The following is a 26,464-nucleotide window of genomic DNA, read 5'->3' as shown; positions in this document are numbered from 1 at the left end:
ACACATGGTATGTACAGGATTGGTGGAAGAAGACAGATCATTCTTTGGGGTTGTAATGCCTGGAAGGGACCTATAGTTCCATCTGAGGAGTTGGATACATCCTTTTGGGAGATCTGGTGATGGTTGTTATATCTGTAGATAGATACTCATGAGCACATGGCGTGCGTGCTAGTTGATGGGGTTCATGCTGATGAGGAGGGAAGGTATCTGTCTCCAGGAAAGGGTCTCTTCCGATGGTGAGGAATGGATTCAGGAGACCGGTAAGGAGGCCCTGCATTAACTCAGCTCTTGTGCCCTTGTGCACCTTACCAGCTTCCCCCAATAGCACCAATCTAAGTGGCCTCAAGGGGGCAAATGGCGCAGCTTTTGTGGTGAGTCCCACATGATGTCCCACAAAGCTTCCCCTGTTGCCTTATTGAGGAATCAGGAGGGCAGAGCTCCATGGTCTGAGATAGGTTCCTTGGACACCACCCAGGAGAGGTGTGGGTAAGCATATGGCTCCTTCTACATCGGCCAAGCCAATCCACTTTGCCCCAGGCACCCCGAAACCTCTGAGCCCCTTTTTCCTCCCAGCTTAGGGAAGCAGCCAGCCCTCCAGAAGCTTTTGGGTCATGGATTAGCCACCAAGGGTAAATGTCTGGCTGTCCACATGCTGCCAGCATTGCTCTAGCAAATGTCAACATGAGCAGCTGCTGTACAGGGGATTCTCCTCCATTGTGATCAGGGCCTGGGACAAAACAAGACATGAGAGAGGGAGAGACAGGAGTGCCCTGTGCTCCTGGACAGGGCTGCATGCACAAAGCAGATATCCTGAAGCCTGGGGGAGAGGTGGAGAAAGAGACAGGCAGGGAGAGAGACATTGAATTTGTGATACGGGAATTGGGCAAGTCCTAGAGAGTGAAAGGAAGAAATAGAGAGTGATGTGGTTAGAGATAAAGAGAGACAAAGAGGAAGTACAAGGAGAAAGTAGAGACCTGGTCCAGGAATGTGGATGGGGTGAGATGGGCCAGGGAAGAGGGGATGTATGAAGTGTCTCTGAGTGCTGGGGCAGATATGGCAGGTATCATGGGCATCAGTGTTGTGTGACTCCAAGACTCCAACATCCCTGGGGCCAAGCTTTGCAGAGGCTATTGCATTTGAAAAGATGGGTATCCCTCATTTCTCCTGGAATTGTGGGGGCACAGCCTCATGTTCTGTCATGGAGAGGGATGTCTTGAGGGAGAGTGTGCTGCTGTTTGGCAGGTAAACACTAGAGCCACCCTGTGGGGAGGGAACCCGGACCCATCTCCTTCACTTCCCCAGGCCCTGTTGGATTTCCCCGCCGCTCCCTACCAGCTGGTCTTCCTCATGTTCTGAACCCAGGCATCAGGCATTGTGTTGCCCCCAGATCCGGCAGTCTGGACCTGCCAGAGTTGAACTGCTGATATTGATAAAAAGTATTTGACAAGAAGGTCCATATTCTCCCTCTGGAGCTAGTGGTGTGCATCAAGATCGTGGGTTTTTATCCTCCTGTCCACTGCCAAACTGAGGATGCCAGATGGTACGTGAACCTTTTAAAACACCATAGTCTTCTCTTACATCAAATTCAAAGACATTTTCTTGTCCCAGCTTTCTTTTAATTTTGAAGAGATGGCAATTAGTAATTGAAGGCATAGTGAATGGTCCTATAGGAATTTGACCTATATGACTGATGGACATTATTTCATACATCTGTATCACTAAAGCACATTTCATTGGAAACATTAGCCAAGGATACATACAGTAAATTCATCACAGATATGTAGCTCCCTGTAAGTTGCATTCTGACCCTGCCACATATGTGTCATCAAAGATATTATTAGTGACTATTCAGATAAGCTCTCTACATCAAGATGGTGATGTTAGAGAATCTAGTATAAATGGAATTGCACAGATTCTAAATTAGGAATGATTTTTTTTAATTTATAATGTTTCTGTTTTTCTCTTTTGGAGAGAGCCTGAGGGAGGGAGGGGGGAGAGAGCAGGAGACACGGAATCTGGGGCAAGCTCCAGGCTCTGAGCTGTCAGCACAGAACCTGACGCAGGGCTCAATCTCATGGACCGCAAGATCATGACCTGAGGGGAAGTCGGATGCTTAACTGACTAAGCCACCCAAGCGCCGCAGGAATGATAGTTCATTGGCAAAAAAAGATAAATTAAAGATAGCGTAAAGGATGTCAACTTTTCATTGAAATATTCTTCACACATTTGTTGTATTCGTTTTAGGCATACATTGTAGTCATTCCATATGTCTATAAATTATGTTGTACTTCAGCACAAGTGTAGCTATCCTGTGAAAGCATGCAACAATATTATTACAGGATTGACTCTATTCCGTTGTCTGTCTCTTGTATCCCTAGGACTCATTCGTTCCATAGCTGGAAGCAGTTATCTCTCTCTCAAAGGTGTCAATTCTTTATCTAACCTAAATACTCTGGTGGTAAACACAATTACTTGCTCAGCATGTGTAAATTGGCGGTCTATTTTTCTGTGGACATTGCTTAAAACATTACAAATGATGTCATTATGTTAATAAATTCTGTTTCATTCTTCACTCAAAAAAAAAGGAGAAGGAAAAGATTTCTTTGTGTTCCAGGCCCTGTCACTAAAACCCTTCCCATTGTGGAGAACAGGCGGGGTTGCCCAGAGCACCTTCAGTCCCTCAGCTGAGCAACCAGGGCCTTCAACATTGCAGGAATTCCCAGGGTAGCCAGCAGAGAGAGCTCAAGCACCACAGACCTGGAGGGGCGGGCTCCTCTGCCTAGGCAGTGATGGCCAGCAGAGGGCGCACCATCGGCTTTTCTGACCCAGGGCACTTCAGAGCAGGAAGGGCTGCTGCTGCTCCCAGAGGACACAGGGCCTCTACCGCTGTCTCAGGACAGAGAGCAGAGCTGTGTTTCCAGCGGGTTCTGCCGCCCGCCCCAGGGGAGACCTTGGGAGCTTTGCAGCAACTTGGCATCTCCTGAGTCGCCAGAGAGAAGCTGCCTTGTTGTACTGAGTACTGAGGAGGGGGCTCTGGGTGGCTTCCCTGGGCATGATGGTTGCTAAACAGCATAGGCCCTTGCATTTTCTGGGTTGTTCCCGTGTTTCATTCCTCAACTTCCTGGACAGTATTTGAACAAGTCGTATTTTACTAAAGGACTCGTGGATTGCGGGGTTCCACGACTTCACCTCATAGATGCAGTCAATGGTTTGTTCCAGATTCAGGCTTGTTTCCGGCAAGAAACGCTGACAGAAATTCAGAAGAACGGGAGCTGCATTCCATTAGGGCTTGAATACACGAAATGTTCGTCTCAGGACCTTCTAGAAGAATGAGCTGGGACCCACTTTCCGAGTCCTGCTGGAACCAGTGACCGAGGTAAGGGCACAAACTGTCCCCACATCATAACATGCTTTTTTAAAAAATTTATGGTTATTTTTCTAACCTAATGAAGTGATTGAAAACTACAGAAAACCCGGTAGGTCGGTGTCTTAACCTTATGTTATCTATTACTTTAAATTGCACTTAGGAAACCTACAGTGTAATATTAGTTTCAGGCGTACAATATAGAGCAACACTTCCATGCGTCACTTGGTGCTCATCCCAGGTGCACTTGGTAATCCCCAGCAGCTGTTTCATCCATCCCCCCACCTCACTGTGGAACCCCTCGGTTTGTTTTCTAGTTAAGAGTGTTTGTCACTGTCTCCTCCCCACCCCCCCTTTGTTTTGTTTCATTTTCATGTGTTAGTGAAATCATCTGGTATTTGTGTTTCTCTGACAGGCTTATTTCACCCAGCATAACATTCTCTCACTCCATCCACCTCGTGGAAAATGACAAGATTTCATGTTTTTATGGCTGAATAATATTACATTCCATATACTACATCTCAGTTTATTCATCAGTTGATGGATGCTTGGTCAGTTTCCGTAATTTGGCTTTTGTAGAAAATGCTGCTGTAAACTCATGGTGCATGTATCCCTTTGAAGAATTATTTTTGTATTCTTTCTGTAAATACCTCATAGTGAAATTGCTGGATCGTAACATAGTTCTATTTCCATTTTCTTTTGACGAATCTCCATGATGTTTTCCAGAGTGGCTGCACCAGTTTGCATTCCTTCCCATAGTGCAAGAGGGTTTCTCTTTTCCCACATCCTTGCCAACACCTGCTGTTTCATCATTCATTCATTTTAGTCATTCTCACAGATGTGACGTGTTATCTCATTGTACTTTTGAATTGTATTTCCCTGAAGATGAGTAATGCTGAGCATCTTTTCATGTGTCTCTTGGCTATGTTTATGTCACCTTGGGAAAATGTCCATTCATGTCATCTGCCCATTTTTAATTGGATTTCTCATTTTTTGGGTGCTGTATAACTTTATATATTTTGGATAGTAACCCTTTATCAGGTGTCGTTTACAAATATTATTCTGTAGGTGTTTTCGTTTTGTTGATTATTTCCTTTGTGACAGAAGCTTTTTATTTTTATGAAGTCCCATTATTTTTGCTTGTGTTTCCCTTACCTCAGGAGATATATCTACAAAGATGTTTGTACAGCCAATGTCAAATAAGATACTGCCTGTGTTAGGTATCCCCTGGGATTTTTATGGTTTCAGGTTTCACACATAGTTCGTTATTCATGTTGGATTTATTTTTGTGTATGTTGTAAGAAAGTGGTCCGTTTGTGTTTTTGTTTTGTTTTGCAGGTTGCTGTCTAGTTTTTCCAAAACCACATGTTGAGGAGACTTTTTTTAAGTTTATGTATTTATTTTTGAGAGAGAGAGACAGACAGAGTGAGAGAGAGAACATGCAGAAGAGGGGCAAAGAGAAATGGAGAGAGAGAATCCCACGCATGCTCTGCACTGCCCTGAGATCATGATCGGAGCTGAATCCACAGTCACACGCTGTGGAGCCACACATGTGTCCCAAGAGTATCTTTTTTTCCCCCATTGGATATCCTTTCCTGCTTTGTTGAGAATTAATTGACTATATATGTATGAGTTCATGCCTGGGTTTCCATTCTATTGGTCTCTGCGTCTGTGTTTTTGTTGTTGTTGTTGGTTGCCAGTACCATACTGTTCTGTTCAGTACAGCTTTGTAATATAACCTAAAGTCTAGAAGCGTGATGTCTCCAGCTTTAGTTTTGGTCTTCAATTTCTTTTGGCTGTTTGGGGTCTTTGCCACTCCATACATATTTTGGGACAATTTGTTCTAGTTCTGTGACAAATGTGTTGTTTGTGTGATAGGGATTTCATTACATGTGTAGATGGTTTTGTGGAGTGTAGTCCTTTTAACAGTATTTTGTTCTTCCTATCCGTGAACATGAAATGTATTTCCTTTTCTTTGTGTCCTCTTCCATTTCTTTCATCAGTGTTTCACAGCCTTTAGAGTACAGATCTTTTACCTCTTTGGTTAGGTTTATTCCAGGTATCTTGGGGTATTTGGTGCACCTGTCAATGGGATTGATCCCTTACTTTCTCTTTCTGTTAATTCATTATTTGTCTACAGAAATGCAATAGATTTATGTACATTGATTTCTGTATATTTTGATTTGTCGAATTCATATATCAATTCTAACAATTTTGGGGGGAGTCTTTCATGTTTTCTATAGAGAGCATCATGTCATTTCCAAATAGTGAAAGTTCTATTTCTTCCTTGCCAATTTGGATGCCTCTTATTTCTTTTTGTTGTCTTATTGCTGTGGCTAAAACTTACAGTACTATGTGGAATAACAGTGGTGAGAGGGATCATCCCTGTCTTGTCCCCGACCTTGGAAGAAAAACTTTCAATTTTTCCCCATTGAGGATGAGATGAGCTGTGGGTTTTTCATAGATGACCTTTATTATGTGCATGTAGGTTGAGTCCCAATCTACTTGCTAGGGGGTTTTATCGTGAATGGATGTGACATTTTGTCAAATCGTTTCCCTGCACGTCTTGAAAGCATCATATTGTTCTTATCCTTTCTTCTATTACGGTGGTGCATCATGTTGATTGATCTGTGAATGTGGAACCACCCTTGCAGCCCGGGAATATATCCCACTTGATTATGGTAAATGATTCTATTAATGTATTATTGACTTTAATTTGAAGGTATTTTGATGTGAATTTATGCATACATATTAATCGGGATATTGGTCTGTAGTTTATTTAAAAATTTTTAACATATTTAAAGTAGTTATTTACTTAGAGACACAGAGTACATAAAAGTGAGGGAGGGGCAGAGAGACAGGGAGAGGGAGAATCCTGGCCATGCTCCACACTGTCAGCACAGGGTCCAACGTGGGACTCGAACCCATGTGCTGCAAGATAATGTCCTAATCCAAAATTAAGATTTGGACACTAAACCCACCGAGCCACACAGGAGCCCTGGCAGTTTTCATTTTTAGTGGAGGCTTTCACTGGTTTTGGTATCAGGGTAATGATGGCCTCATAAGATGAATTTGTAAGTTTTCCTTCTTTTTTTTATTTTTTGTAATAATTCGAGAAGAATACATAATATCTCTTCCTTAAATGGATGGTAGAATTCATTAGTGAAGCCATCTGGCCCTGAACTCTTGTGTTGGGGGGAAATTTTTTTATTACTGATTTGATTTCTTTTTGTTTTCAGATTTTATGTATCTTCCCGTGTCAGTTTTGGTAGTTTGTGTGTTTCTAGGAATCGTTCCATTTTTCTCAGAGTGTCCAATTTGTTGCATATAGATTTTCATAATATTATCTTCTAACTGTATTTTTGTGGCATTGACTGTTATTTCTCCTGTGTTATTTGTGATTTTATTTACTTGAGTCCTTTCCTTCTTCTTTGTGAAAACTCTGCCTAGGAGGTTTTCATGTTGATTACTGTTTTCAAGGAACCAGCCCCTGGTTTCATTGATTTGGTCTAGTGTCTTTTTGGTTTCTATATTCCTTATTTCTGCCTTAATCTCTATTATTTCCTTCCTTCGGCTGTTCTTCTCATTCCTTTAGTTATAAGTTAGGATTGTTTGGGATTTTTCTTGCTCTTTATGGTAGGCTTGTACTGCTATATACTTCCATCAGAGACTGCTTCTGCCGCATTCCAATTTTTACCAGTGTATTTTCATTTTCATTAGTTTCAGTGTATTTTCTCATTGATTTCCAGTTTGACCCATTCATTTGGTAGCATGTTATTTAACCTCCCTTTATTTGTGGCCTTTCCCCCTTACTGTGTGTGTGTGTGTGTGTGTGTGTGTGTGTGTGTGCGTGCGCGCGCGCACACACACACACACAGGCACACGTGGTTAACTTCAAGTTTCTTAGCTTTGTGGTCAGAAAAAAATGCTTGGTCTGATCTCTGTCTTTGGGTACCTGTTGAGGCCTGCTTTGTGACCTAGAATGGGATCAATTATGGAGAATGCCCCATGTGCACTTGAAAATAATGTGTACTCTGTCATTTTAGTATGGAGTGTTCTGAATATATCTGTTAAACCCATCTGGTCCAGTGTGTGATTCAAAGCCATTGTTTCCTTGTTGAATTTCTATTTACAGGTTCTGTCCATCGATGTGAGTTATGTGTTAAAGTCCTCTAATATCGTTATATTATTATAAATGAGTTCTTTTATGGTTGTTAAATGTTTTATATACTTGGTGGTTGCATGTTGGGGGCATCAAAATTTATAATCATTGGATCTTCTTGTTTGGTTGTCCCCTTTAGTATGAGATAGTGTTTGTCTTCATCTCTTGTTACAGCTTTATTTATTTTTTAAATTTAAGTCTTAGTTGACATACAGTGCATTCTCGGATTCGTGAGTAGAATTCAGTGATTCATCCCTTACATACAACACCCAGTGCTCATCGCAACAAGTGCTCTTCTTAATACAGGTCCCCCATCTAGCCCAGAGCTGACCCATCTCCCTCCATGAACCTTCACTTTTTTTCTCTATCATTAAGAGACACATGTAGTTTGTTACCACTCTTCTCTTTTCCTGCCCCCTTCCCATGTTTTCATCTGTTTTGTTTCTTCAATTCCACATGAGTGAAATCATATATTTGTCTTTCTCTGATTGACACATTTCACTTAGCATAACACATTCTAGATCCATCCACATCGTTGCAAATGGCAGGATTTCATTCTTTTTGAAGCTGAGACATATTAGATTGTATATACATATGTATGTATGTATGTATGTATGTATGTATGTATGAATATACACACACACACACACACACGCGTATACATGAATACACAGACACACACATACACAGACCCCACAACTTCTTTATACCTTCATCACTTGATGGATACTTGGGCTCTCCATAATTTAGCTACTGTTGATAAAGCTGCTATAAATATTGGGTGCATGCAATTTTACTACTAGGTATTGACCTAAAGGGTACCAAACTACAGTCTCGATTTTAAAGTTTTTTTGCCCGATATAAGGATTGGTACTGGGTTTCTTTTGATATTATTGGCATGAAAAATGTTTTTTCATTCCCTCCATTTAAATCTGCAGGTGACTTAAGTCCAAATAAGGCTTTGTAGGCAGTACCTAGATAGGCCTTGTTTTGTTTGTTTGTTTCTTTTGTTTTCTTTTTTCTTTTCTTTACTTTTCTTTTCTTTTTTTTTTTTTTTTTTTTTGTCCATTATGACCCCCTATCCAATGTCTTTTGATTGGAGCATTTAGTCGATTTACATTAGAGTATTTATTGATAGGTATATATTTAGTGCCCTACTAGTTGTTTTACCATTGTATCTTGATGTTTTCTCTGATCCTTTCTTGTCTGTAACAATTTTGGTCTTTCATTTCCACTAAAAGAGCCCGATTTATATATTCTTTTCTTTGGACTGGCAGTATATTTCTATACTTATTTTTAATATTTCTTCTTTTTTAAAATTTAACCCCAAGTTAGTTACCTTATAGTGGAATAGAGTTTCAGAATTAGAATTTAGTGATCCGTCAATTACAAAAATATATCCAGTACTCATCCCAAGTGCTGTCTCTAATGCCCATCACCCATTTAGCCCATACCCCTATTCAGTAACCCTCCAGGAACCCTGAGCTTCTTCCCTCTATTTAACGGTGTCTTATCGTTTGACTCCATCTCTGTATCTTATTTTTGCTTTCCTTTCACTATGTTCTTCAGTGTTATGAATTCTCTCATCTGTGGAATTTAATATGATGTGTGTCTTTCTCTGACATATTTTACTTATAATAAAGTCCAGTTCACTCCACGTTGTTGAAAATAGCAAGATTTCACTCCTTTTGATCGCCGTGTAATATTCCATTGTATGAATATACATCTTCTTTATCCATTCATCCGTCAATGGTCATTTGGCCTCTTTGCATAATGTAGCTATTGTTGATAATGCTGCTATAAACATTGGAGTGTATGTGCCACTTGGAGTCAGCATTAATGTATCCTTTGTGTAAATACCTAGTAGTGCAATTGCTGGGTCCTAGTGCAGTTCTACTTTTGGTTTTTGTAGCGAATCTCCATACTATTTTCCAGAATGGCTACACCATTTTGCATTCCCACCAGCATTGCAAAACTTTCCCTTTGCATCCTTGCCAACATCTGTCGTTTCCTGAGATGTTAATTTTAGCCATTCTGATAGGTGTGAGGGGATATCTCTTTGTGGTTTTGATGTGTATTTCACTTATGAGGAATGAGGTTGAGCATCTTTTCACGTGTGACCAATCTAGATGTCCTGTTTGTTAAAGTGTCTCTTCATGTCTGTTGCCCATTTCTTCTCTGGATTATTTGGTTTTTGGGTGTTGAGTGTGATAAGTTCTTGATAGATTTTGGATACTAACCCTTTATCTGATATGTCACCTGCAAATATCTTCTCCCATTCCATTAAGTTTCCTTTTAGTTTTCCTGATTGTGTCCTCTGCTGTGCAGAAGCTTTTTATCTTGAGGTCCCAATAGTTTATTTTGGTTTTATTGCCCTTGCTTCTGGAGAAATGACAAGCAAGAAGTTGTTGCGGTCAGGATCAAAGAGGTAGGTTGCTTGTTTTCTCCTCTAGGATTTTGATGGTTTCCTGTCTTACATTTAGATCTTTCATCCATTTTGAGGTGTGTGTGTGTATGTGTGTGTGTGACACACACACACACACACACAGAGGGAAAGAGAGAGAGAGAAGTTTAAGAACAAAGTCCAGGTTCATACTTCTCACTGTCCAGTTTTCCCAGTACCATTTGCTGAAGAGACTCTTCTTTTTCCTTTGGATATTCTTTCCTGCTTTGTGAAAGATTATTCAGCCATATGTTTGAGGCTCCATTTCTGGGTTCCCTATTCTGGACCTTTGATCTATGTGTCTGTTCTTGTGCCCGTACCATACTGTCTTGATGATTGCGGCTTTCTAATGCACCATAAAGTCCAGAGTTGTAATGTCTCCATCTTCGTTTTTCTTTTTCAACATTACTTTGGCTCCTTGGGGTCTTTTCTGATTCCATACAATTTTAGGATTGTTGTCTCTAGCTCTGTGAAAAATGCTGGTGTTATTTTGATAGGAATTACATTGAATTTGTCGATTGCTTTGGGTAGTATTGACATTTTAACAATATTTGTTCTTCTAATCCATGTGCATGGGATTTTTTTTTTCATTTCTTTGTGTCTTCTTCAACTTCTTTTATAGACGTTGTATGGTTTGTTCTTTTAATTTTTTTAATGTTTATTTATATTTGAGAGAGTGAGCGAGCAAGTGACAGTGCATGAGATGGGGGCGGGGCAGAGAGAGAGAGGGAGACACAGACTCTGAGGCAGGCTCCAGACTCTGAGCTGTCAGCACAGAGCCCGTCAAGGGACTCAATCCCATAAATGCAGCATCATGCCCAGAACCGAAGACAGCACTTAACCGACTGAGCCACCCAGGAGACCCTCTATTGTTTTAACTGTACTGATCTTTTCCCTCTTTGGTTGGGTTTATCCCTGGGTATTTTATGGTTTTCAGTGCAGTTGTAAATGACATCAATTCCTTGATTTCTCTGTTGATTCATTACTGGTGTATAGAAATGCAATCAACTTCTGCATATTGATTTTATATTCTCATACTTTCCTGAATTCCTGTATCCATCCTAGATGTTTTTTGGTGGAGTCATTCGGATTTTCCATGGAGAGTATCATGTCTGTGAGCAGGGAAAGATTGATTCCTCCTTGCCAACTTGGACACATTGTATTCTTTTTGATGTCTGATTGCTGAGGCTAAGACTTCCAACAGTATGGTGAATAAAAGTGCTGAGAGTGGATATCCCCGTCGTGTTCCTGACCTTAGGGGGAAAGCTCAGTTTTTCACCATTGAAGATGATATGAGCTGTGGGACTTTCATATCTGGATATTCTCATGTTGAGGCATGATACTTCTATCCCTCCTTTCATGAGGTTTTTTTTTTTTTTTTCACCACGAAAGGATGGTGCTGCATTTTGTCAAACGTTTATTCTGCATCTATGGAGAGGATCATGTGGTTGTTATCCTTTCTTTTATCAATGTGATGTATCACATCAGTTGATTTGCAGATATTGAATCTATTGTGCATTCCAGGAACAAAAGCCACCTCATTGTCCTGAATAATCCTTTTTATGTATTGTTGGATCCGGTTTGGTACTTTTTGTTGAGAATTTTTGCATCCAGGTTCATCAGGGAAATTGGTCTGTAGTTTTCCTTTCTGGTGGGGTCTTTGTCCAGTTTGGACTCAAGGCCATGTTGGACTCATAGAATGAGTTTGGAAGTGTTCCTTCCATGTCCCTGGCCATGACCTTATCTTGTTCTTTCATTTGGAATGCTTTCCTCTTGTCTTGGCATTTTGGTTGAGTATTTGCCTTCTCTGTTACCAAAGCTCATTATGTTACCTGCCTCTGAGATGAATGGCTTTATGAAGAGGAGATCATCAAGTGTCCAGGGCCTGGCACATCACGGAATGTCTGTGGTGTGTGTTGCATGCACTGTTTTATGTTCTGGCTGCACTATCCTTCAAGCCAGTTGTATGAGCAATGTATGGTCCTTGGCCAGAATGTGGTGAGACTTATCTAGGTCCGCTCCGATCTGCTTGTGAAATGAGACTTGAAACGATTGCCACTAGAAGTGAAGCATAACTGTCTGGTCAAGAGAGGTGGTCTGGTCATGGGCTTCCACTGGTGTTCTGGGGAATGGGCCAGGTCCATTGCGACAGAGGCAAGCTTCAATGACCTAGGCCAGTCTCGCCAGAACACAGGAAGTTGGGGTTGGTGTATGCAGCTTAGGCACCCAGTGTGGGGATTGCCTTGTTTCCAGCATATGGCTCTGTGGTTTTTTTTTTTGCTGGGGGGGAGGTGTGCAGAACAGGGAAATGGTGCCATGCAGCCCACCTGTCATAGCTCTTTGTCCCCTCATTGTGAACACTGCTTCTCAGGGATGTTCTCCCCGATCAGTGTATAATCTCTCCAGTGTGTGCACCAGGTGTTGTACAGATCACTGCTTCAATGCCATCTGACTGCAAGTTGTTGGCTGCCTTCTTTTCAGGAGTAGGCCAGTGCCATCATGGCTGTATCCCAGCCAAGACTGCTAACCTTTGAAACTCCACATTCTCGGGGTGCCTGGATGGCTTGGTTAAGTGTCTGACTCTTGATCTTGGCTCAGATCATGACCTCTTGGTTGTGGGATTCTCTCTTTCCCTGTTGTCTTGCCCCTCTCTGGCATGTGCTCTCTTTGTCTCTAACTTGAATAAACTTTAAAAAAAAAGTGGCATGGAATACCTTATTTAGGCAAGACTGCCTCTCTGAGGGGAATGGCAGGGATCTATCAGTTAAATTTCCAGTACTGACTAGGAAATTATTTGCTGACCGGTGAAAGGTTACATTCCTGCAGGAATGAAATTAGGTTTAGTGACATGTGGCCTTAACGTTAAGTAACTCCATGATGGGCCTGTAATTTTTCTTAACATTCCAAACCCAAATTTTTACACATACATTTTTTCATTAAATGTATAGCCCTAAATAATATTTTAGCCATCTACTGCCGGCTCAAAGATCATATCCTGTGAAACTCTGACCATCTCTTAATCATAGTTGAAGATCGACTCTGTGGCTCTAAGATCTTTGTGGCTCTAAGTTACTTTGATCTATGTTACTAAGATCTTTGTGAGTATAGGTTACTGCTGGCCTTTTGAAGTCTTTGATGCAGGGACCCCCAGCCAGGTTGCTGACCCATCTCTTAGGCACAGAAGCACCCTTTCCACATCACCCCGCCCTAAAGCATTGTCTTTCCCTCTGGTACTTCTGGGACTTACCCTTTGGCAAGTCACATATCCTCATGCAAACATGTCAGTGTGGACCAGAGAAAGCTGCTTGCCTGTGACTCCCCCTTCATGGTCACATCTTATCCTTCTGAAACACTTTGAACTCCCTATCGTTCTTCCAGTCTTTGAATATCTGTTTGATTTGGAAATATTTGATTCTCTTATATTCCTGCTAAAAGTATACGTGAAAATATTAAAGCAAGGGTTCTTTACAATAAGTGAGCCAGTCACAATGCTTCATCTGTCCGCGTGTATGTTTTTATTTTTGACAATGTTCAGGCATGATGTGACGTACATCCTGTAAAATCTGAGAATCATTCATGATCTAGCATAACCACCTTTATGGAAAGCCATTCAATGACATGCTCGTTCAAGATCAGAAAAACACTTAATTTACATACCACATAATAGAGTGGTCTATACATACGTTATTATCTTAAAATATGTAAAGCTAGATGTTTCTATGAAGTGTTTATCATGCATTCAGTTTTCTGTACCATGAATGCTATTATTTAAATTAAACAATAGTAAGAACAAGAATAGGTACATGGCCATCACTAGTAACTAATACTGGAACTGGTTATATAATCTTATGTGTAGAAAAACCATGATTACTAATAATCTATTCTCTCATGATGGGTTTCTAGTTACCAAAAAAAATTGGGAAGATAATACTGAGTATCCACCTACATCAGACTGTTGGTACATGATCACAATCAAGGTATCAAAGAGATATGGTAGTATGAAGTAAAGTTTATATTTGTATTCAGATTGCTTCGGTTTTAACCTCTCCTAGCCCAGACTTATCCCAGCTGCCACATGACAGTCATCCTGTCTCCTTAGGCTCCACTTGGCCATGACAATTTTTAGATTTTTCCATATTTTTCATAAGGTGCAAAGTTTTGAGGGTACGTTGGTACAATGTATTTTGTAGAATGATCCTTGGCTGGGATATGCCTAACATTTGTTCAAATGCTTAAGCCAGAGTTATTGTGTTTTGGAGCAGAAGATCCAGAGGCATAGTGCCATCCATAATTATCACTTCACACAAAGATTGTTTACTCTGAATATTGCGGGCTTTTTTTGGTTCCATACAAATTTTAGGACTGTTGTCGTTCTGTGAAAACTGCTGTCAGTAATTTGATGGAAATTCCATTAATTCTGTCAATTGCTTTGGGAAGTATAGACATTTTCACTATATTTGTACTTCTGATCCATGAGTGTGGAATTTCCTTCCACTTCTTTGTGTCATCTTGAATTTCTTTCATCACTGTTTTATACTTTTCTGAGTATAGGTCGCTCACCACTTTGGTTAGATTTATTCATAGATAATCTTATTTTTGGCATGTGACTGTAAATGGGACTGTTTTCTTAATGTCTCTTTCTACTGCTTCTGTATTGTCTACAAATGCAACAGATTTCTGTACAATGATTTTGTATCCTGTGACATTGCTGAATTCATTTATCAGTTCTAAGAGTTATTGGGTGGACTCTTTAGGGTTTTCTATATATAGTGTCATGTAATCTGCAAATCGTTTTGTTTCGTTTGTCTGCTGGATGTGGCTAGGACTTCCAGTAATTTGTTTACTAAAAGTGGTATGAGTAAACATCCCTGTCTTCTTCCTGACCTTACAGGAAAAGCTCTCAGATTTTCCCCATTAAGGTTGATTATAACTGCAGGGTTTTTATAGTTAACCTTTATGACGTTAATGTATGTTTCCTGTAAACCTACTTTAGGGGGTTACATGCATGAAAGGATGTTGTACTTTGCAAATGTTCCTTTCTGCATGTATTGAAATGACTGTATGGTTCTTTTCTTTTAACGTTTATTAATTTTGAGAGAGGCAGAGCGTGAGCAGGGGAGGGGCAGAGAGAGGGAGACATAGAATTCGAAGGAGGCTCTTGGATCTGAGCTTTCAGCACAGAGTCTGACGCGGGACATGAACTCAGGAATCATGAAGTCATGACCCGAGCTGATTTCAGACTGTTAAAGGATGAGCCACCCAGATGCCCCAATCATCTGGTTCTTATCCTTTCTCCTGTTGATGTAGTGTATCACATTGACTGATTTGCGAATATTGAACCACCTTTGTAGCTTGGGAATAAATCCCACTCAATTGTGGGATATATTTACAGTTGTTACATCTTCTTTTTGGATTGTACCATTTACTGTTATAGACTGTCCTCCTCTGTCTCTTGTAATGTACTTTTTTAAGTGTATTTTTTTCTGATACAAGTATTGTTACTCCAGCTTTCTTTTGACATTCATTTGTGTGATGTTTCTCTATCCTCACTATCATTCTTGAGGTGTAAAGTGGGTCACTTGTAGGCATCTGTTTTATTTTTTCATCCATTCTTCCTACCTCTCTAGTTTGGAACATTCACTCCATTTCCCTCAATATTGATTGCTATGTATATATGTATTGCCATTTTATTGCCTGTTTTGTTGTGGTTTCTAATGATTTTCTCTGATCCTTTCTTGCCTTTCTTTCATGTATTGCTTATTTTCTTTAGTGATATATTTTGCTTTCCTTATCTCTATTCTTAGCATATGTATGACTGGTTTTAGGATATGGCTACTGTTAGGTATTTATATAACCTCTTCTGCGTTTAGCAGTTTGTATTAAGTTGATGGTCATTTACCTTTGAACCCATTACTTTCTCCTCCCTAGGTTTTTGGCAGATGTTATTATATTTCAAATCTATTTCTCTGAGTACTGTAACATTTTTTTTCCAGAAATGTTCATTTTTTTACTTGAATTTGTCTTCTACCTCTATACTGTCACTGTTGGTCTCCCCTTTCCACTCAAAGAATCCCTCTTCATGTTTCTTGCAGGACTGGTTTAGTGGTACAAACTCCTTTAGGTTTTGTTTGGGAAAGTCTGTGTCTCCTTCATCCCGAAAGATAGCCTTGCTGAATAGAGTATTCTTGGCTGCTGATTTTTCCATTCAGCACTTTGAATATGTGATGTCACTCACTTCTGGCTTGCCAAGTTTCTGTTCAGAAATATGTAGCTAGCCTTATGGGTCTTCCCTTCTACGTTAAGGACTGTTTTGCTGCTTTTACGAGTTTTCTTTATTCTCACCCTAATTTGTAAGTTTGCTTACAAAAGTTTGTGTGTTGGCCTGATTTTGATGGGAGTTCTCTAGTCTCCTGGATGTGGATGTTTGTGTCCCTCCCCCAATTAGGGAAGTTTTCAGCTATTGTTTCCTCAAATAAATTTTCTTCCCCATTTTCTCTTCCTTCTGGACTCCTACAATACGAATACTATTATCTTTCCTGTAGTCACTGAGTTCCCTTAGTCTCATCTCACGTTGCAGAATTCTGTTCTCTCTCTTTGGTTCAATGTGATTCATTTCCATCACTCAGTCTTCGAGGTCACTAGTTTGTTGGGCTGCTTCTTCCATCCCTCTGTTCATTCCAGCAAGCATGTTTCTCCTTGATTATGTCCTCAGTGTCTATGTTATATCTTAACTCTCTCAGGGGTCTCACTCTTCTACTCATTCCACAACTCCAGTGAGTATCCTTATGATCATTGCTTTAAATTCTGTATCAGGTATGTTACTTATATCTCTTTGGCTTAGATCTCTGGCTGTGGCTTTGACTAGGTCTTTCATTGTGGATACACATCTCTGTGTGTGCATTTTGTGTCTCTGGCTCTATTTCTCTGCGTTAAGAAAGTCAGCTGTGCCTTCTGATCTTGAAATTAATGCCGTTATGAAAAAGAGGTCCTGGAGTCCTCAGCAGTGCACGGCTCCATTTATAGGCCCTGGACCTTCAGGAGGATATCGTATGGGAATTGCTCACTCCCTGCTGTTGTGTCTGGGTTACTTTTCCTTTCAGTGCAGGGGTTTGCACTGATTGCGTGTCTGTTGTGGGCTCTGCTTGCTCTCAGTGGTGTCAGTGGGACCCAGGCAGGCCAGCTGAGTCAAGAATCAGCATGAATACATGTGTCTCCTGTGGCCTAAGCATTGTGTGAAATGCCATGTTTACGTTGCGTCTCTACACAGGCAGGGACCTGGCTATCACTCATCCTTCTGGATCACCCGGTGCTGGGTCAGCTGACCTCCAAAGCACCAGGATGTAAACTCAAGGGAATTCAGCCGCTCTGGGTTTTCATGCCAAATGTCATGGAGATTAGTCTTCCCTGTGTCAGCTCCCTCGTGTGAGGGCTCACTTTCTCTGCTCCTTCTGCAGGCAGCCAGCCTCCACCTTTCTGACCTTTCTAACCTTCCTGCTGCAGCTTCTATTTAGGTGTGGAGTTTGTTGTGCCAGTCTTGGATCCCTCTCTGGTTCATGGACTTGGATGTGGATGTTATGCAGTTGAACACATGGGACAGGGTGAGCACAGGGTCCTCCTCCTCTGCTATAATTAATTTTTTAAGTGTATTATTTTGGATTTTTGAGACATGGGCAGACAGACTCATCTCACCCGTGCACTTCAGGATTAGAAAGGAACGTTCCCACATTTGCTTCTAGTATTTTGTGCTTTGAAACTCTCTTTAATGAGGTATAATTTACATATAACTAAGAGCCTCAAATTAAAGGGTATAATTTGATGAGACTTGTTCTCATGGATACAGCACCATGAAGTCATATGGTTGCTCTCTAAACCTTAATCATGATCTCTTTGTGTCTAGCGCTAATGTTGCTTTTGGAGTAAGGACTTTTTTTTTTTTTTTACGTTTTCAGATATCGGCCAGGTAGCTGAAGGCCTGCACTAGGGTACCTACCTCCTTTTCGGATAGACTGTATTCCCGTAAGTATTGCCGTCGATCTACCTTTGGACTTTATCCTGCGTTGTATCTGTCAGTGTGTTCACTTAATTTTGTTGCAGTACTTTAATGCTGAGGGATGCATAATTGGATTGATTTTCACTAAATGGTACGAGCTGCAGTTCCAATTATGACAGAAAGCACGTGCTTCCTGTGTTAGGTACTCAAGAGCAAGGCAGATACCGTGGACACTTGAGCTGAGTATGTCACTCGGTGTTTTGCCAGCCCTCTTCCCTTCCCTGGGAGACAAGGGTCTCGTTTTGGTCACACAGAAATGTAGGTGAAGTCAGCAGAGAAGGGTCCCCTCTCTTCTCTTCCATTTGTTTTTCAGACTCCCTGTCCCTTTCCCTGACTCAATCCCCCAGGCCCACTGCTCCACTCCAGCCATGATCAGGGTGTCCTCCAGCTGCTGGCCTCTGCTCTAGCCATCGCTCAGTGAGGAAACTACAGGAGGATTATGTAGTTCATGGGTCTGATCAAGAAATCTCTGCTCCTCAGAGCCCTCCTACACGTGGTGCTGTCTGTGGGGACCTGGCACCCTGGGCGTGGGTCTGACCCTCACTCCTCTCGACAGTCACTGCTGGTCCCTCATCCTTCTCCACCATTAGATCTCAGCCATTTCCTAAGGACAGATACCTGTCTGATCCCAAGGCACCATGGAGTCAGGGGATATTTCCAAAATAATTGAGCATATGCACCCCATCAATCTAGATATAGGGAGTTCCCATCGCCCCGGAAAACTCCCTCAGGCTCCCCTGCACAAAGTGTGATCTTGCTTCTATCCTCCCTCACCACCATTTGTGGCACTTTGTTACCTGTGTGTACAGGAACCCCCCTGTGTGCACTCAATGGGGAGCGAGAGTAGATGGCCCTAGAAGCAGACGCTGACACAGAGACAAAACAATGAAAGGTAGATTAGGGGACAGTAGGAAGGACAAAGTGGAGGGGACAGGATGGGCAGGGAAAGCATTCAGGTAGATCGGACACCTTCTTAAAATATATACAAACACGATTGTCTGTCACCGTGCACAGTCCTCTTCAAATTTCAACAGAGTTGTCCTATAAGGCAAAGCGATTTTGGTTTATTTCCCTGTGGTCTTATGTTTTCCTACATGCATTCTGTCTTCTGTAGTTTATCTGTGGCCTCAGATGAACACTTTAGTGTGTGGCTGCATCTGTGAGATTATGTGTAATAGAAAATGATTGTCTTCAGATCTAGGCCTCTGAATGTACACATTCCCATAATTATCTTTTCTTTCATTGTGTGACAGGGCCCGAATTCTAATAGAAAAACGAGGGACATTGTCTTATATTTTAAAACAGTGATTCCCACTCCCTGGGCTGAGTTGGTAACAGTCTTAGTTTAATGAACTCCCATGACCATCTCTTTTGGAGGATCATTGTGTGGAGAGATCTTAATGGGGGGACCCTTCCCAGAGATTTTGCAGACGCTTTATGCACTCAATGTCTTCTTTTTCTCTTGTTCTTAGAAACAAATATTACCCCTGTTTTCACAGATAACACAGCTGTCATAATATTGTGAGAGAAGTTTGAGGAGATGCAAAGCTGTAGTCAGGGTGATGACAGGGGTCCAGCAGTGGTGTCATCTGGCCAGCCCTGAATCGTAGGATGAATGACTCAGCTAATCTAGACCCTGTCTCCACTTTTAGTCTCTTGAGGGCTATGAACTTGGGCATACAGCATTTTCATAAGACCAAGTTAAATACCCCATATATCCAGGGCTCTTTTCCCCCCACAAATATCCAGAACCTTCAGGAAAATCCAGGGAGATGAGAATCTTTTTAGGTGATTACCTGCGTGCACTGAGAGCGATCCCACATAGCAGTTCCGTATGGACCTCACACTCCCTGCTCAGGCTGTGGCCTGAATGACCTCCAACTGCATCTCCCTGACCCCAACACCGTCCCCTCTGCACCTCCTCAAACTCTGCTTACTGTGCTCAACTTCCCTTCTATTCCTGTATGATTCAAGGCTCCCCCGGTTTTGCCCTGGATCCTCACTGGTGATCACAAGTAATGAATGTCCCTCTTTCACACAGGACACCTGATGCTCTAAAAGTTAGGGGTGCACTTCATTCATTACAGACCCCAACACATTGTGTCTCCAACATACCCACCAGTACTGCTGATACGTCTACTTTTGAGTAAAAACTCCTCTTTCATTTGACAAGAGAAACGTATAGCGCACTGTATTACAGGGACATGCCACTGCCCATTGTATGTATGTCCTGAGAAACTTGAGATATGCTACAGTGTCCTCAGGCAGTTTGTAGTTGGATTGCCAAGACTCACAACTGTCTCTACATCATTGCCACAAAGTCAATCATGAAGAAGATGAATATACTTTACCAGCCACTCAGCCAGTTCAGGTCCTCTTAACAAATAGAGTAGATGGAGGAGGGGGATGTGGCCTATAGCCCATGACTGGTGGTGAAGGGTGGTCCGCGGGGTACAGCCTGCAAGGCAATCCTGGGAAAGGACCAGGACTCTTGCATACAAAATAGCCTGCGGAGAAGAAATGAGAGGTATGTTCATAGGACAGAATAGAGCACCAACACCAGCAAAAAGCGGAAACCCAAAGCAGCAGTGCTCATATCCTACTAGCTTCCCCACCACCAGGTTCCAAGAGGGCAACAGCAGCGCCAAAATCTCTACCCATACTTTGGGTTGGGGAATGGATGTGATTGGGATAAACTAGTGTCCCCACATGTCTGGAAACGTGGAAACAGCAAGGGCCCTTTTCCTAGAAGATCTATAGGCTGAATACTAAATTAACAAAGTAGCATATTCTAGATAGGAAAGCAACTATGTCCAGGATCACACTCCACCCTTCATCCCCTCCACCACAGAGGCTGTTTATTGTGTCTGTGAAGAACTACAGAATGAGAAGGAATGACAATCCCAGTGTCCACACATGGAATCATACCCTCGTGGCTCAGAGCTCTGCCTCTAAGCCCCTGCCCAAACTACTTCTGTCCCGACAATGGGGTCTCCTCCTCTCTGGAAGTGCTATCCATGGACACAAAGACACATGGGGAGATGGGGATCCTGAGGGCCTGCAGAGGACCTGGGAAAGCGTGCTCTTAGAGAAACAGGTAACCGATACATGTTAGTTGGGTTCAGCTAATTTATTTTAGTTCGGAGGTACTTCTCAGCTTAAGTGCAGTACACTTTGGAGGGTAAGTGTGTCCTCTGGAAAAATGAGCTGAAATTCTAAAAGACAAAATTAGCACAAATGCACTTTGATGTCTGGTGTAAGTTTCCATGTTTTAGCTGTACCTGTGACACGGGACACGAGAGAACGTGCTCATGTGAACACAAGTGAAGGACACCGTGGGGACTTGCCACACAGGTAATTTTGGATTTTTTCTCTTCACAACTTAAGTTTCAGTGCATGTTTTCTATCACAAATATGCCACCTCTTATAGTTCAGAGTGTTTGTGCCCAGGGCACACCTGAAGGGATTCTGGACAGCATATTTACCAAAATGCTGATGGGTATGAAATTTACATTCTAAAGGACACATACAAAAATATAAGTTGGAGTGAAGGCAGTTCGCATTTTTATATTGTAACGATACCCACAGATTTTTGTGAGCACGTTAAAATCCTCAATAGAAGGTAACAGGAGAGGAAGACACAGCAAGAGCAAAGATTCCACATGGAGGAGATCCACAAAGAATGAGGCAAGGTAGGAGACTTCCAAGTGGAGTGTGGTGTCATCTTCCTTCATTTATTTCAGGAACACATTAGAAAAGCCCTATGGTCCCCACCTTTAGGCACGCTTAGCTGCTCAAGTTATTACAAAAAGATGCCAGCTGGGAAACAGAGAAGCCCGTAGACTCGGCGGTAAAGGTTTTGCATTTGGGGAAAAAACAAAAAAACAAAAACAGCAGACAGACCATACGACACACAAACCAGAGACAAGGGCAGGAGAGTGTCCTGTACAGGAAGATGTGGCGGTCCGTAAATACTTAGAACTGAAAATGGCCACAGCATTTACTTTGTGCTTCTTGGCAGTTTTGGCAGAGCCAGTGTCGATGTCACTCTTGGTTGTGACACCTACTTCTGGACCTGCAAAAAGCCCCAGAAGGGATGCAGGTTTATTCTGATTTGAGTAGACTGTTTGGAGGTCAAAAACAACAAAAAAAACCCTCCCCTCATACTTCCGACAACTTAAACTCTTTGTCCCAGTGAGATCCCAAATGACATGCACAGGGTGTCCCACATGCCTCTGGTGATCCCAAAAAGAACTTGAAGAACCATCCCTTATAACTTGATGAAGACTCCTAAAAGCCCTGACTCAGATGTATTCATCACTCATCGAACAACTATGGATGGCTGGGGGCACAACTAGATGGACGTACGTTACATTGTGCCTCATGCCTCAGAGATGCCAGCACGTGGACTGTGTACAGGGCATTTCTGCTGAAGCGCTATGTCTGATTTTCGGCATACGGCCCCATTTACCAACCCATGGTGGGGGAAAAGACGAAGATGAGATCCTGAGAAACTTGAGGAATGTGGGAATGGCAGCGGACACATTCCCCTTGCATCACAATGGTCTGTGGTACCGCCTCTGCACCTTGGCCCAAGACCTAACAGTAACAACATAAGGTGAGTGTGTTTTACAAGTCAACTCCTAGTGCTCAGATCGTCTTACCAAGTGTTGCAGGTGGAGGGATTCCGGGTGGCCTCAGGGCCACTAAGGTTCACGAGGTGGACGTGCCTAATAGCCCATGGGGGCGGGGTGTCTCCAGGGTAGGGCATGCAGAATCGTCCAGTTAACGGAGGAGGTCCCCAGGATCCAGACTGCCCTGCAGAACAGACATGACAGCTACATCCATATGCCAGACAAGAGAACCAACACCAAAAGCAGCTGTAACCCAGAGAAGAATGTGTCAGCACCTGCCACCTTCTCTGCCACCAGGATCCAAGAGAGTAGCATCAGTACCTGAAAACTCTGTCCCTGCCACTGGATAGCACCTACAGCTTGAGGTAGTAGATGCAAGAGGTTAACCTACTGCCACCACACATCACTGCCCACGTCTGTGGAAGAAAATGGCAAGGGTCCTGTCCTAGAGGGTTAACAGAAGTAATTACAGACTAAAGAAGTAGCATTCTCCAGACAGGCAGCCATCGATGTCCAGGTTCACCCTGCATCCCTCCTCTACAGCGACTCCAGATGCTCTGCTTTTGCTATATTAAGAACACAAAAAAATGAGTGGGAATACACGGCTGGTATTCTGCTCATGGAATCACAGCCACTCCTGGCAAATTATTCTGCAGCCGGACCCTCACTGTGCCTCCTCTGCTCTTCTCCCTGAGAAAGCGGAGACCTCTGGGGAGTGGAGGATGCCTGGAATCTTGCAGGGGAAGGAGAGTCTTCTGTGAAGAACGAGTTACTTGTGGTGAATGTCTACAAAGCTCAGATGTGTTCATCTTAATTCATAGGGAATTGTGACTTGAAGCATACTACAGGACACAGAGTCATTATGTGCAATGGAAAAAAAGAGGGAGAAATTCCCATAACAGATTTCATGCAAGAGTTTTGGTACAAAACTGGTATGTGTCATGAGACTCTATCAGCTCTAACAAACAGTGACTGGGGACACAACCAGAAACTGCTCATAGAAACACAACTGAAGGACACAGTGTTCAAAATATTTTTACCTAAGGTATAGCTGGAGGATTCCAGACAAGTCATTTACCAACAAAGACGGAAAGGTGATGAGTGATGATATTGGCTTTCTCTAGGACCACTGTAAATGGCACAGGGCACATAATAGAAAGTTGGAGTCATGATGTTGTTTCTAACAGGTTCATCTCCTAGCCAGAATCAAGAAAGGAAGACACAGCAGCCACACTGTTCCCACAGAGGTGAGGTCTGGAAGGGATCACCCAGGCCGGGAGACATCTGTTTGGAGTGTGCAGTCATCCTCCTCTCATTATTTCCTGAAACTCACAGAAAAACCTTAAGGTACTCAGTCTCTAAGCGCTTTTGGCTTCTAAACTTACCACAGGAAGCTGACAGACTAAAAATGGAGAAGCCTGCATTTGGAAAAGAAAGAACAAACAGACATATCACACAACATGCAAAACGAGACAAGGCCGGGAGACCATACTCTACATAAAGATGAGGGTTTGCCAAAAGAGTGACAATTGAGAATGGCCCCGGCATTTACCTTGCCCTTGTCTGCATTCTTGGTACAGTCAGAGCCGCTGTAACCCACAGAGGTTTCAGCAGTTTCTCGATCTACTAAAGACCCTAGAAGGGACAGAGGTTTATTCTGCTTTGAGAGGACTGGGCGGAATGAAAACAATCCTTTAACTCATTCCTCAAATATCTTAAACTTTTCCCTACAGTCAGGTCCCTGACCAGAGGCAGAGGGTATCCTACATGCCTCAGGTGACCCCCAAGGATAAGGGGGAGAACCGTCCCCTCACCTTGAGAAAGACCTCACGGTGCCCTAGGTCATGTTGTTTCATAATTAATCACATCACTGTGGACAGGTCAGGCGCAACTAGCAATTTAGAATTCACCAGTAAAACAGTTTTCTCAGTATACATCATGGGAAATCACGATTTCATTACAGATCAGGAATTAGTCTGAGGATGCTTGGATTCAGCATCCGACTCTTAATTTTGGCTCAGGTCACGATCTCACAGCTTGTGCATTCAAGCCCAGCGTCGGGTTCCTCACTGACCGTGTGACGGCTGCTTGGCATTCTGTCTATGCGTCTCTCAAAATAAATAAACTTAACAAAAAAGAATAACATTGAGAACACTGGTTTGGTGTATATCCTCAATGAGTCCTCAAGAAGGGTGCATTTCTTCAGGCAAATTGTTCAATCTCCCAGCTTATCTACAAGCTGCCTTCCACAGCAGTTATCATATAAGGAAAGACTAATTTGACACTATTGAGAAAAGGAAAACTGCGAGAAGTTAGCAGTGAAGCTGCAGAGTTGCACTGATACCATCAGAGGACTAAGCTAAGCTTTATGGAACTTGAATGGCAGGATGTAGGGCTACAGGTCCCAAAACAAACAGGAAAGTAAAGACTTTTTCAAACTAGTTAATAAATACCCTTCTCTCAAATAAACTAAATTCTTCACATGTATCCGGTGGGAAGAAGTTGCCAGCTCTTCATACAGGGGATGCTAGAGAGGTGGGAGGGTCACCATCCAGAGGAGGTCATGAGCTCACCCAGTCACAGGGAAACAAGTGCCTCACTGTCTGTGGCACCAGAGGAAAACACCCTTCTGTCACCCCTTCAGACCACCTGCCGTCCTTAGTGCGTGTGATTCTTTCCAGACCACACAATGATCACACACAGGAACAGGCTGCACAGCAGAAATTGGACTGCGGCACATCACAACGTGCTCCTTACCTCTCCTTGGAGGGTTCTTGCAGTGATTGGTTTCTGCCTCGTGTATCCCTCAGGCAGCCTCTTTGGTTCCATCCCGTCCAGTCTTGGATACAGAAAAATAATGGACTTCTAGAAGAGTTGCAACACCACGACCACTACTAACGACTAACAGTGCGAGGCGTCATCCCTGGAAACACCCATAAAAAATAACGCAAGTCAAAGTGGCCACAGCGAACCTGTATTCAAGTAAGCGATCTTCCCTGCCCTGCTCTGCCATCTCCCTGTCCCAGATCTGAGTCTTGATCTGGGGGAGAAAAAGCACATCCACCTTCAGTCGGAAGCTGGTGCCACACTGTGCACCAAAGAAAGAGGAGGAAACAAGAAAACACTTACCTCGTTGTCCTGAGCATTCTTCTCATGAACTGCAAGCGAAAAAGCCAACAATGAAAAGCCCGTGGTTAGGGATTCCAAGGGTCACTACACTCACCCGCGTGAGGTGCTAAGGGTTCAGTATATCAGGCAGAACTCAGGTTACCTGGTATCTAAAGGTGAGCTCTGCCTGCTGCAGCTGTTCCCGTGTTTGTTCCATTTGTTGCCTGTGAGTTACAATTGCTCTTGTCAGATAAGGCCCAATATTGGGTATGATTTTAAATAAGCCTGCCCACGTTCCCAACAACCTCATATCTGTCCCCTGGTACAATTTATTCTTACACATGAAACACTTTGCCCATGAATTAGTCAATGTAACAAGTTGGAATCAAAGCTATTGTAGCATCCTTTCCTTACGCAATAATCCCATGCCTGTAGGGTTCCTGATTCATAGAATTCCTTCCCATTTTCATCTTTCCTCTAACTCATCATGGTGACAGTGTCTTTTTATCATAAAGCTCTGTTCTGTCTATAACTTATATCCTCATCCATGTTCCCAGGGTCTGCAAAGACGAGGCCATGAAATGGCACTACCACGTGATGGTATGATTCATTGTACCGACCCACTGCGTTTCCTGGCAAATGGGACAATTGACAACACCCCTGAGGAATGTTTAGCATGACAACATTTCCACATAGTCCTGGT

General features: G+C 42.6%; 2 long non-coding RNA genes across 5 annotated transcripts; one reads left to right on the top strand and one right to left on the bottom strand.

The window, feature by feature from the left end:
* Positions 1–25,540, top strand: LOC128313097 (uncharacterized). 4 transcript variants are annotated; one of them, XR_008293319.1, is made up of 5 exons: positions 1–3,376; positions 17,919–17,985; positions 21,281–21,373; positions 23,841–24,000; positions 25,464–25,540. It is a non-coding gene; the product is annotated as an uncharacterized LOC128313097 (long non-coding RNA). The 4 variants fall into 4 exon arrangements; XR_008293318.1 differs by lacking the exon at positions 25,464–25,540 and having other exon boundaries at positions 23,841–24,068; XR_008293320.1 differs by lacking the exons at positions 23,841–24,000; positions 25,464–25,540 and adding an exon at positions 22,414–22,487.
* LOC128313096 (uncharacterized) lies at positions 18,340–25,999 on the bottom strand. Its single transcript, XR_008293317.1, has 7 exons — positions 25,925–25,999; positions 25,783–25,811; positions 25,411–25,492; positions 22,684–22,837; positions 21,128–21,234; positions 20,371–20,526; positions 18,340–19,060 (listed from the first exon to the last, which is right to left on the bottom strand). It is a non-coding gene; the product is annotated as an uncharacterized LOC128313096 (long non-coding RNA).
* Between the last annotated feature and the right edge of the window lie 465 nt (positions 26,000–26,464).

This window comes from Acinonyx jubatus, chromosome E4 (assembly GCF_027475565.1).
Source record: "Acinonyx jubatus isolate Ajub_Pintada_27869175 chromosome E4, VMU_Ajub_asm_v1.0, whole genome shotgun sequence".
Classification (NCBI taxonomy): domain Eukaryota; kingdom Metazoa; phylum Chordata; class Mammalia; order Carnivora; family Felidae; genus Acinonyx; species Acinonyx jubatus.
Note: the sequence above shows the minus strand (reverse complement) of the source record. Positions and strands in the feature narration are given on the sequence as shown.